Raw genomic sequence first — 13941 nt, 5'->3', positions numbered from 1 at the left:
GGGGAAGAAGCTATGGTACACTAGGACCCAGGTCAAATTGTTTTTGACCTGGGTCCTAGTGTACCAGAGCGGCACCGATTACAGCCCCAGAGGACGCCAGGGTTAGATTGGGAACAATTGTCCTCTACCGCTGAGATCCAAAGTTCCATGAGGCAAAGTGAGAAACGGTTGATGCTTTCAGAGGAGATTCCTGGCCCATGGATCCCAGTCGGGCTGCCTGGTCGGGCAGCAAGGACGTTCGTGCTGTGGAAGGGATGGTCACCAATGAAGGAATGAATGGGTCTGGCCCAGAGTTCAGACTGCAGCATTCACAAATCTTGCGTCCTGATTCTATGCTTTTGTCTCTTAGTTTCGTTCTCGTGTCTTATGCATTTGGACCCCTTCTCCTCCACCTCCTGCTACTTCGGAAGATTGCAAAGTGTGAAAAAAAGTACAGGGGTATTTTTATCGTGATGGAAACCTGCTCTCCTAGGAGAACTACCACTTCACCAGTCCGTCCCCAGCCTGTAGCGGTGCATGGGATTCTTCCGTCCTAAGTGCAGGACTCTGCACTTCTCCATGTTGGCCCCGCCTGGTTGACTATGCTTGGTCAGCTGATGTTGGGGGTCTTATTTGAAGGGTTGTTAATGGAGGTGAAGAGCCTGTATGATTCAGCGAATGTGGTGCTGGTAAAGTAAATGAATGTATGTTAACAGGGCATATCAGGGCATTGCTGAAAAAAGGCAGAGTTAAGGTTATGTGGGCAACCTTAACTGTGCGTTTCCTGGTTTTCAAAAGTTTGAATTTTGCTGACATTGCTGCTGAGATGTTATTCCTTTCAGAACTGCAAACTTCAGTGGGCATTAATCAAGTTTTTTGCCCTTTAATTAATAGAAACAAGGGAGGTCCGGCCTGCCAGCTAGCTATTAACCAGCTAGCAAGGCCAACTGCAGGGCTAGATAGATGGAAAGAAAACAATGAAAATGCCCATCAGCAAAGACTCCTCTAAAACAAATACATGTCTCCTACCTGCGCAGCTAATGGTGGAAAGAAGCAAAAGAAAGTGACTGACTGCCATTCTCTAAGGCAGAGGTTTCACACCTCCATCCTGGGTGTCTTTGTTGTAAAGGTGAAGAGAAAGAAAGGTCAATTGAATTCACAGGAAGACATTAGCAGATTTCTTCCCCTTTCCAGGCCCCAGATAGCGAACGCTGTTTTCCACGTAACCCTATGCTTTATAGTTAACTCCTCCCCCTTGCTCTGAATTTCTTCTAGTAACAAACTCTAGTTTTGCTGTAGGCTTCGATGAGTAAAGGGCCATTTCATTTCCCATTCAACCTGCCTCACGTACAGATGAGACCTCTTTCCCTCTCCATGGGTCCTGCCCATGTGTGTGTCCATTCACACCCCATGCGTTCTTCCACTCTCCATCTGCACAGATTCCCTTCCCAAGGAGGAGGGCTTAGTGCCCAGATCTATGGGTAACATGTTGTCAAGGTGTCACTTAAATTTCAAAAACCCAAGAAGATCCCGGCAGCCCCCAGCTCTTCCGGCTCCCTCTCTCCCTGGGCGGTTCAGGTGGCCTGCAAAACCTTGTTTGACATCACAAAGGGACTGTGGGTTTCCCAGGTCACCAGGTAACTAGGTAATGAAACCCTCTCTGCAGGGGCCTGGCCTGAGCCTGGCATGAGTGGGTCTACTCTGCACACTAAGCGTGGGATCCAACTCAGGTTTGAGCCCAAGCCCCCAGTCTGCGCAGACACAAGTCAGTCCGACTTGGGTCAGCAGGCACTCAGGTCCTAGGACACAGCTAGGGAGGACGGTCAGATCCCGAGCCCAGTCCCTGTCACTGCACAGCGGGGAGGCAGGTCAAGCGGCAGATCCAAGTCAGAATGGCTGCGTAGTGCAGTGCGGGCAAGTAGCACGACCCCCGCAAGTCCTCGGTGGTGGATCAGGCAGAAGAGGATCGTTGGATCCCAACGGCTGTGAAAGCGGGTGCCGGCTGCAGCGAGTTGGGATCTCCCGTCGTCTTGGACTTTCCCTGCCGCTGGGCCCCAGACCGCCTGCTTGTCAGGACCGTGCGGTCGCTGCCGGCCTACCCGCTGGCCCACGGTCAAAGAAAACACCCGCAGGCATCTAGCACGCCCTGAAGGCGTCTCTCAAGAAAACTGCCGTGGCCATCCCAAGTAGGGTGACCAGATGTCCTGACAATACAAGGACAGTCCCGATATTTGGGACTTTGTCTTTTATAGGTGCCTATTGCCACCCACCCCCTGTCCTGGTTTTTCACACTTGCTAACGGGTCACCTATTCACAAGTTGGGAGGAGCAAGCCACCAACTGACCTCAATGGCCCCACATCCTCCCGCAGGCAAGTGGCCTGCTTTGAGGAGAAGCGCCTTGCCCTGGAAGCCGAAAAGGGAGAGAAAAGGAAGGAAAAAGAAATCTTTCTCCCAGCGGGCAGCTGACCTGCCAGGAAAGGTCTGTACCTACTGTGGGCGGCTCTGTGGTTCCAGGCTCGGACTCCTGTGTCCTCTCAGGGCCCACATGTAAATCCATGCTAGAGATGATCCTCGAATGGAGGGATCACTGCCGGTGGCAGACTTGTAACAGGACTGTGAGACCTGGTCAAACACATGTAAACCCTGGCTCACAATGCAGCGGGGATGGTTAAAGATGGGCTTGGAAACAACCAAGCACAGAATCCTCTTGTTTTCCTCCTCTTGTTGGGTTTCTTGGGACCAGGAAGAGCTGTAGGTTTGTCACGGGACAAAGAGCCCTTGTTTGTCTCTGAGGCAATCTAGTCTGGGGCTGGCTGGATGAGGAAAGAGAAGGGCAGACAGATTGCTGTGGAAGAGAAGCCGAGTGAGAAGCATTTGGGCTCATTGCCCATCCAGCACTGACCGATAGCACTGCCGATTCTTCTCGTGAGACAAAGGCTGCCTTCTCAGACCCAGCAAATTACATCTAGAAAAGGGGATGGACATTTTTATATGGCATTTCCTCTAGTTTTTTAGAAAGGAAAATTGAGCAATAGAAATTCCATTCTGATCAGCCGTATTGACCAGCCAGTGTGTGATCAGCAAAGCAGGGCCTTTAGGTCCACTGCACAGACGTCTGCCACGTTAACTAATAGCATAGCAGCCCTAGTAGGTTGTTATCCTGTATGTAGACTGCCCATTGGTTTGGAGATGGGGGAATGAGACACACACACACACACACACACTTCCAGGGAATTTCACAGCTATTTGCTATCAGCTGGGGAATGTAGAAAATGCACTATCCAACCCCTGCAGTATCTCTATGCATCTCCAATCATAGGATATCAGGGTTGGAAGGGACCTCAGGAGATCATCTTGTCCCTCCAGCGTATCTTGTAGATACGCTGGAGGGCAGAGATAGGATACAGAGGGACCTGGACAAATTGGAGGATTGGGCCAAAAGAAACCTGATGAGGTTCAATAAGGATAAGTGCAGGGTCCTGCACTTAGGACGGAAGAACCCAATGCACAGCTACAGACTAGGGACCGAATGGCTCGGCAGCAGTTCTGCGGAAAAGGACCTAGGGGTTACAGTGGACGAGAAGCTGGATATGAGTCAGCAGTGTGCCCTTGTTGCCAAGAAGGCCAATGGCATTTTGGGATGTATAAGTAGGGGCATAGCGAGCAGATCGAGGGACGTGATCGTTCCCCTCTATTCGACACTGGTGAGGCCTCATCTGGAGTACTGTGTCCAGTTTTGGGCCCCACACTACAAGAAGGATGTGGATAAATTGGAGAGAGTCCAGCGAAGGGAAACAAAAATGATTAGGGGTCTGGAACACATGACTTATGAGGAGAGGCTGAGGGAACTGGGATTGTTTAGTCTGCAGAAGAGAAGAATGAGGGGGGATTTGATAGCTGCTTTCAACTACCTGAGAGGTGGTTCCAGAGAGGATGGTTATAGACTGTTCTCAGTGGTAGAAGATGACAGAACAAGGAGTAATGATCTCAAGTTGCAGTGGGGGAGGTTTAGGTTGGATATTAGGAAAAACTTTTTCACTAGGAGGGTGGTGAAACACTGGAATGCGTTACCTAGGGAGGTGGTAGAATCTCCTTCCTTAGAAGTTTTTAAGGTCAGGCTTGACAAAGCCCTGGCTGGGATGATTTGATTGGGGATTGGTCCTGCTTTGAGCAGGGGGTTAGACTAGATGACCTCCTGAGGTCCCTTCCCACCCTGATATTCTATGATTCTAACCCCCTGCTCAAAGCAGGGCCAATCTCCAATTTTTGCTCCAGATCCCTAAATGGCCCCCTCAAGGATTGAACTCACAACTCTGGGTTTAGCAGGCCAATGCGCAAACCACTGAGCTATCCCTCCCCCTGATCATCACCCACACACATGCTCCTAACTCCCTTCCACCCTCAGTGGCTCCTGGCTCTGTCTCCTCCTTGCTCCTCACCTCTTTGCATTGGGATCAGACTGGTTACTCCACCTATTCCACCCTGCTTGGTGCCAGCATGGGGATCACAGAGAGCACTGGAGAGACACGCTCCCTGATCTCCTGGCTGATGCTCTGTACCACACCAAACCCTGGTGTCCTCTCCATGGCTGCAGCGTAGAGGGAGCCCAGTGACATGGGATGAGAGTTAAGGAGGGTGGTGGAAGGGAGATAGATTGCGGGGGAGGATTTCCCTCTTTCTCTCCTCCGCTTTCTGTTCTTTCCTTTCCCTGCCAGGATGGCGGCTTCTATTTCAGACGAGACGGTTACTGAGAATGCAGGAGGTTTCAGAGCAGAAAGACCCCGTGAGCTCAGGGGAAACTGCTCCCATCCCAAATGCCATCCCAGCTGGGGTCTGCTAGATGGGAGGGACCCAGAGCTCTGCTTGCAGCCGGAGCTTGAGCATCTACATTGCAATTAAATAGTCTGAGCCCTGGGAGCCCGAGTCAGCTGGCACAGGCCAGCCCTGGGGTTTTTAATTGCAGTGTAGACTGAGCCCCTGTGCAGGGCTGAACCTGCAGCTCCAGCCCTGAAGGGATGGCGCCACCACGTGGCTGGTTTAACCATTCCCCGCTGGGGTGCTTTTACAGGGAAATGCGTTTTCTCTGCAGGGAAAGGAACCTCTGTGCCATAGTTCGGCCTTTGTGCTGGGATAATATAGCGAATTCCAGCACCGGGCATGGGGGTAACAAACCTTCGCCCGTTATTTCACCTTTAGCCCAGCTCCTGGGCCAAAAAGTCCACTGTTCTGAATGGGGGTAGGAGTCAGCAATGATTGAATTAAAAAATCTTCAGGGGAGTAGCTGCAAGTGGTCCCCAAAAGTTTCTTTGCGTTCACATCTGCACAGGAATGAGGCATAAAGCAGAACTGGGGGGAGGGGCTCTAAATGTGAATCGGTTTTCGGGAGAAATGTGTTCAAACACAGCGAGACTGGACGTATGGAAGAAATAACAAGTGATCCCCAGCTCCTTCCCCCGAGCCTTAGGTGGGGATTAGCTGCCAACAGCTGAGGGGAGCGGCATAAGCTGTCTGCCCCTGGGGGCAGCCCCCCAGCTGGTTCAGCGGGGGCAGATGGTGAGTGGTTGGGCAGGGATGCTGCACCGGCTGGGGTCTGGAATATGAACAGGGGTCGAAGTCTGCCTCCAGCGGGGGTTGAGGATGCGGAGGAGGTGGAATTGGAGCATCACAGTCATCAAGAGTCCAAGCTGCTTGGGGGGTGAGCATGGGGGGGCAATGGCCCTCCTGGATTTTTTGTGCACCCCTTTCGCTACTTGCCCACAACAGCCTGGCAGCCCGCAGCTTGCTCTGTGTGCTCTGTGGAAAGGGGCTTCTAGGAATCGGCATTTCCGGAGTCATAAAGGAGAAGGAAAAGTGAATGCCTTAGAAAAGTCTCTGGGTGTGTTAGACGGATGGGGAGGTGTCTAGAAACCACTCAGCTCTAGTCCCTTTTCCACGATTTCCGTTAGAAAATCTGAAGCAGGGAGCAAGAAGCGTTGCCCTCTCTGAGGCTTGAACTCAGGACCTTCAGATTATGAGACTGACACGCTGCTCGCTGCACTAAGAAGGCTTGGAAGAGCTTTAGGCTCGGTGCTTATAGGACCCTCCTCCAGGAGTGACGGAGCCTGGCGTGTGCGGGAAGAAGCGGGGAGCTCTGGTGCCCACAGACCTGTCCTGGCAGCTTTCTCCGCAGCAAAGAAATCAATTCACCCTGCCCCTGAGCAACCCACCCGGAGCTAGTGCCAGCATGGGTGGGGGGTCCCAAGCTTTGCACCAACGTCCCCATTTTAGACCTTCCTCTCATGGCACTTTCCATGTGAATGAGGACAAGCAAGCTGGGAAGCTCCACGGGGTGATAGAAACCAGGGCTGCAGGGAAGGCTTGAACTCACAACCCCAGCAATATTGCCCTTTGCACTAACCACCTGCACCCCTGCAGGGGCTCCTTGGACAGCGTGGGGAAGTCGGCCGTGATCGGTCTCTGTGGTTCCCACCTTTGCCTGGCAATTGAAAGGCTGCTGGTTCAAACCTCACTCAAGCTGTGGCTTTCCAGCAATGAGACTCCAGTCTATTTTAACAGGAAGAAAATCTCCTCTATTCTCGTCTAGCCCCATTTGACTCCTTCTGCCTGTCTCCTTCCTCTCCCCTGTCAGTCTCTTTCCTTCCCTGTTGGGGCCATGCAGAGGGGAGCCCCAGGCAGTCTCTGTCTCCGAGAGTCTGTATCCCATAAGGGGAGGGAGGGGTCGCTGTAAAGCATTGATAATGGGGAGGGGAGGGGGGTGCGTGGTTAGGGGGAGAAAGGCTGGAGAACTGACAGTGGGCCCCAGAGAGAATCCCCCACAGACTGGGGAGATCCCCTGCTGCCCACCGTCACCCAGCTGTGGGAAGGACAACTTGGGATTGCTTGGGGAAGCCACCTTTAAAAACACGAGTGTACCATGCTAGTTACATTTTAATAAGACCAAAGAGTCCTCAAACCCAGTGTCACAGTCACTGGGACGACTTTGCCCTGATATTTTACCGGCCGCAGCCACAAAGCGAGTCGAATTACGGCTCCCGTTCGGCGTCAAGGCCCACAGACGAACCCGGAGGCTTTTCCTCCTCAGGTCCTGCCGTCATTTCATGGCTGGCCTGTTCCGAGATTCGTCGCTGGGCAAAGCAACGTCAGGCCCTTGGGAGCGTCCTGCCCCGCCCGGGTCCCACCTGCCGCCCCCGGGCCATTTAAAAGGGCCCGGGGACCCCCACCGCCGTCACCGGCAGCACAAGGGGGCTGAGGCAGCTTCCTGCCCACCCTCGCTCCGCGTGGCGTGCCGGTCTCCGAAGCGGCTGGCGCGTCCCTGCAGCCCCGGGGGTGGGGGGATCTCCACACGCTGCCCCCGCCCTGAGGGCCGACTCGGCCATCTGTGGCAAGGGGAGCTGCTGGGGTGGCGTCTGCGGGCAGCGGTGGGCAGAGCCCGCCCCACACACCTAGGGGCTACTGCCAGAGGGGGGTGCAGATCACTTTCGGGAGATGCCCAAGGTAAGCGCCACACCTCTCACCCTCTCCCGCATCCCCAACCCCCTGCCCGAGCCCAGACCCTGCACCCAAACTCTCTCCCAGAGCCCAGCCCATCTCCCTCCCACTGCCAAACTCCCTCCCAGAGCCTTAGGCAGGTGTGTGTGTGTGTGGGGGGGCAGGGGCAGGACTTGGTCCCATTCTGGGCACCACCAAAAATTATACAAGCCTGCCACCCCTGTCCAGCCCAACCTTCTGCGGGTGCCCCTCAGCCCGCACCCATGCAGGGTTTGAAGCTTGCATTGCTTAAATTCCAGGACGCTGAGGGATTTCAGCTCCCCTTTGTCCAGCGGGAACCTTCACCCAACTCCCACCCAGATTCTTGTCCATGGGATGACTGTCGGGGGGCTGGGCCCCTCTTTGCCTTTTCTCTCTCTAGGGCAGGCCAGGGTGCCTAGACCTGGGGCATCTGAGCACCCAGGATCTTCGGTGGAGCTGTCCTTCGCCTTCCCCTTCTGTGGTCTCATCTGTCATCGACTCCAGCCTGTTTCCTATCCATCGTCTGTGGCGGTTCAATGACAAGACAGAACACAGCTTTTAGCAAGCAAGCAGGCTGGTCTGCTAACCGACTTCTGCCTGTCAGCTTTCCACCTTCCCCTTTATTCTCTCTCTCCCCCCGCGCATTACATTCTCCAACAGATAAAAGGAATACACTGGCTTTGTTTAACATTCTTATTTACCAATTTCTATCTACCGCATTCCTTGCTCTCGGGCCTTGAGTCCAGTCCTGAGAGGCTTCCCACGGTTCATGTCATCTTGGCGAGATTCCCAGGTTGATGCCCTTGGATGGAGCAGTGTGTGCACTACTCCTACACAACACTCCGGGTGTGCCCTGAATGTTGCCAAGCGCATAAACCTTTATGAATCCTACATCCCCTCCTTTTTTGTTTATTTGTGCTCGGCCATCTCATGGTAGCCATCAATTTGCATTTGCAAGCCAATTAACTCCCAGACAGACAAGGTCATAACTCGTGGAGCCTGCCAGGGCGGATCTCGACAAAGCCTTAACAAAGAGGGAATACATTGTACACAGCAGCAGCAAAAAATAAGCTTAAGAAGGTAAAGTGTGATTGGCCTGGCCCCGATTAGCCATACTAGAGTACTGGGAAGAGAGGTTCGAGTAAGCGGCGAGCATCATCTCATTCCCAATTTCCTCAGGATGATGACATACTGGAATAAGGCACGTACCTAATAATTCTTCAGCTGCTACAAAATCAAATAAACAAAAGTGGGTAACATTTGCTATTGAAGCCAATCTTTCCCATAGGTTATATGTCATTCGGGCCTGTAATGGAGAAAGCGCTCCCGAATCAACCCCTCCAGGAAATAGCAGGCACAAAAGGCATACAATCAGTACAGAATTAGCAGTAATTTGGGCGAGAATTGCCACAAACAAAGTCTCAAGAGTCTCTGGCTGTTGGTTTGCTGCCAGTCTTCATTGAGCCGCGGCGACCAATGCTTTTACTGCTCCCCGTGTCACGGGCTGGCTTGGGATGCTACGTCTCTTCCGTCTCCGTCCCGCCGTTGTCGACCCGGGAGGCACCGCGTTCTCCTCCAAGGTCAGCTGAAACTCCGGTATGGGGTTCGACAGCCCCTGGTGCCACGCCATGCTGTTTCAGTGCTGGTCGCACACACCGGCTGGAACCCACAACGGTCCTGCAGGGAGAGACACAGCAGCATATCCCCGACCCCAAGTGATTAAAGGCACTGGGCCCAACCATTGCGGATCGGGCAGCTGATGGTAATAGACACGCGGTCTTTCCATTTGTGAAAATGCCGATCCGCGGGGGTCTGCTGATCTGCGTTCAGCGTTAAATTATTTAAAGTAAACAAAAGGATATGCAGTTGTTGCTGAATGTCTCCTAAGATTCGGAGACGCAGCTCCCCTTGTTTTAATTGTTTGTCGAGCAAGGTTTTTAGTGTGCGATTTGCACGTTCAACAATAGCTTGGCCTGTGGAATTATAAGGGATCCCGTGTTTGAGACGGACGTCCCATTGGGCACAAAAGGTGGAGAGGGCTGTGGAGCAATAGGCCGGGGCATTATCCATTTTTATCTGGCTCGGGTGACCCATAACAGCAAAACAGGCTAGCAAATGGTGAATAACTTTGGGAGTGGCTTCCCCACGCTGTGGGGTCTCCCAAAGGAATCCCAAATAGGTATCAATGAAAACATGTAAAAACGAATAGGGGCAGAATTGTGGCACGTGAGTGACATCCATTTGCCACAGCTGATTCGCTGCGGTACCTCTGGGGTTAACGGCATAAGAAAAGGCAGGGGCAGCAGCGGCACAGTAGGGGCAGGAACGAACAATAGAACGTGCATGATCAGCAGGAATGTGAAACTGTCGGGCCAAAACAGAGGCAGACTGATGAAGAAAGGAATGGCTTTCAATGGGGTCAGAAAAAAGGGAATTTACCTGACCACGTAACGCGCGATCGGCGCGCGCATTGCCCTCAGTGAGTGTCCCAGGCAGAGGGGTATGACTGCGAATATGAGCAACAAAATAAGGGAAATTACGAGTGGTGATGAAATGCTGTAAGGACAAAAACAGGCGAAAGAGGTCCGCATCAACCTGAGGGGTAATGAGGGCAAGGGGTAAATGATCAATTACCTGATAAACATAATGCGTGTCCACAATCAAATTAAAGGGACAATCAGCAAAAAATTGAAAGGCCAAAATAACAGCAGCCAGTTCCAAGGACTAGTAAAGCTCTCCAAGCGCTGTGCATGGAAATATTGTTGTACAAGTGAATGAAGCGCTTTCAGCTTTCTAGAGGGAGGGGCCACTAGTCAATCCATACGGGCTCTAAGGATTGCCATACCAATGGTAATGCGGATGGCAAGGTGGGTGAGGGAGGATTTTGGGCCATTATATATTAATATCAAGGGTGGTGTCCAGTTTTGTAAGTAAATCACGGCCCCAAATATTGAGGTGGACAGGGAGTACAAAAGGGCGGATTGTAGCAAGGGCACGGCCTCCTGGTTTAGAGACCGTGACCCAAGACAAACTTTGGCGCCCGGGTTTGCTACCCCCGATCACCCACAACTCTTTAGAAGGAACTGTTGGCCAACCAACTGGCCACTCCGGATCACGAATGACCGTAACGTCAGCTCCAGTGTCCACCAACCCTGTAAAAGGAACATTATTTAAGAGAAGTGTTAACTGAGGTTTTGAGGGGCGGACCGACATTGTCAGAGCAACAAGTGGAGAGGACGTGCTGTGAGACAGCGAGTGAGACAACGCTGATCCAAAGCCGCCTCCACCCCGGGCTCGATCCTCTGTGGCTGGCACCTGATAGGGGACTAAAATCAATCGTGCAATTGACCGTCCACGTGGGAGCAACTGTGGAAGATGGGTCCATACCTGAACCTTAATAACGCCGGTGTAATCGGCGTCAATGACTCCTGGGATGACAAAAAAACCCTGTTTCCCAGCGTGTGAGCGAGGGAGAACCAGACCCACAAATCCGGCAGGGAGAGGTCCCGTCACCTGTGTAGGTATGGCGCAGACCTCCCCTGGCAACTGAAAATCAGCGTCCTCCTGCATAATCAAATCAAGCCGTGCACTTCCGGCAGTCGCCGCCCTCATGGAGTCTATGGATTGTAAGGCAGAGGAACAGTTGTCTGAGTGGGAAACACCCCCGTTTGGCCCTGGGTTCGGGGGGGACCCGTCGTGCGGTTTCCCGACCCGCTACGACACTGATTAGCCCAGTGATAGCCCTTCCGACACTTGGGGCACTTCTTTGAGGGGCGGGCGGGGCCGTCGATGAGCGGCACTCCCGCTGAAAGTGACCCTCCTTACCACAGCGGTAACAACGCTTCCCCTCCTTCCCGGTTTTCCGCAGGGCGGCGGCCAGAACTCCAGCCTTATGGGCTTGGGTTCCGATATTTTGGCACGCCCGCAGCATGTCCGACAGCTCTAGAACGCCAGCGGCTTGTGCCGCCTGGAGAGCACGGCGGCAATCCTCATTTGCATTTTCAACCGCCATTTTTAACAGGATCTCCTGAGCTGCCGCAGGGTTATCCACCTGTCGGAGGATAGCCTCCTGCAATCTGTTGGTAAAATCCATACAGGACTCTGATGCACCCTGACGGATACTGGCAAAGGTTTTAGTAGGCCTGCCCGAATCCGGGACCTTCCGGAAAGCATGCTGGGCGCAGGCGGAAATAATGGGGAAGACGGCCTGAGGGAGTTGAGACTGCATCTGAATGGTAGCAAACTGGCCCTCCCCTGCCAACTGCTCATAAATGACACCTTGCTCTCTATATACCTGGGCCTGGCGTTCCACCATCTGCCGATACTCACTAAGCCAAATAACATACTGACTGGGTGTCAGCATCATGCGCAACAGCGCCTTCCAGTCTTCAGGGATCAGGGAGTACCCACTACCTAGCCCTTCAATGAGACCACGCACATACGTGCTAGTCAGGCCAAACTCGTGAATCGCTTTCTTTACCTCTCTGATCACCGAGTAAGGCAAACTGACCCAGTCTGCAACCTGGTTGCCCTGGCCCTCATCCTGCCAGGTCACAGGACAAACAGACCAGATCAGCCAGCTCCTCTGCTGTAAGATCTGAGCGAGTCTTCGCTGCGTGAACCATTTGTTGCACCAGCGAAAGCCCCTGAGCAGACGCAGACGACCCCCCGGGGGGCCCCGGAGCATGGGGCCCCACGGGCGGAGGGTGATCACACACCGGCTCCGGTGGGGAAGGCCAGGGAGGCAGTGGTAATAGAGGCACTGGGGGCGAAGCAGGGGGAGGGATGGTTGCAGGAGCAGACGGGGGTGGCGGGATCGGCATCCCCTCTGTTGGCGCGGGAGAGGGTCTTTCCGAGGCGACACACTGTGTCGCATTGTCAGGAGCGGGGATGGCTGCAGGAGCGGACGGGCGTGGCGAGATCACCAGCCTCGCGAGGGAGGGCCTGTCTGAGGCGACACACTGTATCGCGTCGCGGCAGAGCTGCCAGGCATGTAAAGCCTGCACGGACGCCCGAGGCTCTTTGTGCAATGTCTGGCCCAACCGCTCCCAGTCCGCTAGCTTAAGGGTTCCGGCTTCAGGGTACCACGGGCACTGGGCACTCACCTCCTGTAGCAGGAGAGTGAGTTCTCGAGTGGGGCAGTCATGCTGAGCCTTACGCAGCAAATACTGTAGCTCATTGCGGTGTTGCACTTGCAAAGCAGAGAGGGAGCTTCCCATACTTACCACAACGAAAAATACTCACCGGGATCCACGAAGCGGATGAGTGACGCGTCTGAAACCCTTGCCGGGCGAGGTGAGTGCTGAGGGCCCCACGTTGGGCGCCAGTTGTGGCGGTTCAATGACAAGACAGAACACAGCTTTTTGCAAGCAAGCAGGCTGGTCTCTGCTAACAGGCTTCCGCCTGTCAGCTTTCCACCTTCCCCTTTATTCTCTCTCTCCCCCCGCGCATTACATTCTCCAACAGATAAAAGGAATACACTGGCTTTGTTTAACATTCTTATTTACCAATTTCTATCTACCGCATTCCTTGCTCTCGGGCCTTGAGCCCAGTCCTGAGAGGCTTCCCACGGATCATGTCATCTTGGCGAGATTCCAAGGTTGATGCCCTTGAGAGGAGCTGTGTGTGCACTGCTCCTACACAACACTCCGGGTGTGCCCTGAATGTTGCCAAGCGCATAAACCTTTATGAATCCTACAATCGTCAGCAGCATCCCAAGCCAGCTGCACCTGCCTCAAAAAGACAGTGTCCCCTGGTGGGTGTAAATCACTGACCTCTCTCCTCTCTGAGCACTGACTGCCCTCCATCTCCTTGCCCCTCAGTCTGGGCAGAGGGGACCTTTCCCTCCAGGGCTGGAGGATTCCCCCTTCTTATCCGCCATTGTCCCAAGCCGCCCCTTGGGTGGGAATCTTAAAAGTATCAAGGTGACTTCGGAGCAGAAACTCCCACAGACCTTCCGTGCAATGGGCACCTGCCCCGCACTGAGCAGGACTGAAACTCCTGCTGGGCCGCAGCAAGGCAGCAGGGTGAAAAGAGAACTTGGAGATGCTGGGGATCGAACCCAGGGCCTCATACATGCGAAGCATGCGCTCTACCACTGAGCTACATCCCCAGCTGTTTGGGATGGGTTACACTCAGAGCCCTCCTGTTTCCAGAGCCTCCAGGGGCCTAACGGCAGCATGGGGGACACATTCCCTGCTCTGAGGGCCAAACCCTCTGTCCTGGAGGTTGCTGGTTCTTAGGGGTCACTTTGCAGCAGGGCCAGTTTCTCTATGAGAGAAAGGGCCTGCGCTGGACTCAGGGTGCAGAGATACACTCGGCCCTCTCCCCTCCATTGACTGGCTGGAGCTGCCACCCCCTGCTGAAAGGGAACGGCGCTGGGGGGCGCTGTGAGTCGCTCAACACCTCACCCTGGTGGAAGAAGTGGGGTGGGGGGGGGCTCCAGGCATTTC

The 13941-nt window shown here is 53.9% G+C and overlaps 2 non-coding genes across 2 annotated transcripts; both read right to left on the bottom strand.

The window, feature by feature from the left end:
• Positions 1 to 5953: 5953 nt before the first annotated feature.
• Positions 5954 to 6026, bottom strand: TRNAM-CAU (transfer RNA methionine (anticodon CAU)). Its single transcript has one exon. It is a non-coding gene; the product is annotated as a tRNA-Met (tRNA).
• Positions 6027 to 13529: 7503 nt separating this feature from the next.
• TRNAA-CGC (transfer RNA alanine (anticodon CGC)) lies at positions 13530 to 13601 on the bottom strand. The gene has a single exon. It is a non-coding gene; the product is annotated as a tRNA-Ala (tRNA).
• Between the last annotated feature and the right edge of the window lie 340 nt (positions 13602 to 13941).

The sequence above is a fragment of the Natator depressus genome, chromosome 28, assembly GCF_965152275.1.
Source record: "Natator depressus isolate rNatDep1 chromosome 28, rNatDep2.hap1, whole genome shotgun sequence".
NCBI lineage: Eukaryota > Metazoa > Chordata > Testudines > Cheloniidae > Natator > Natator depressus.
This window is presented reverse-complemented; position numbering and strand designations above follow the sequence as displayed.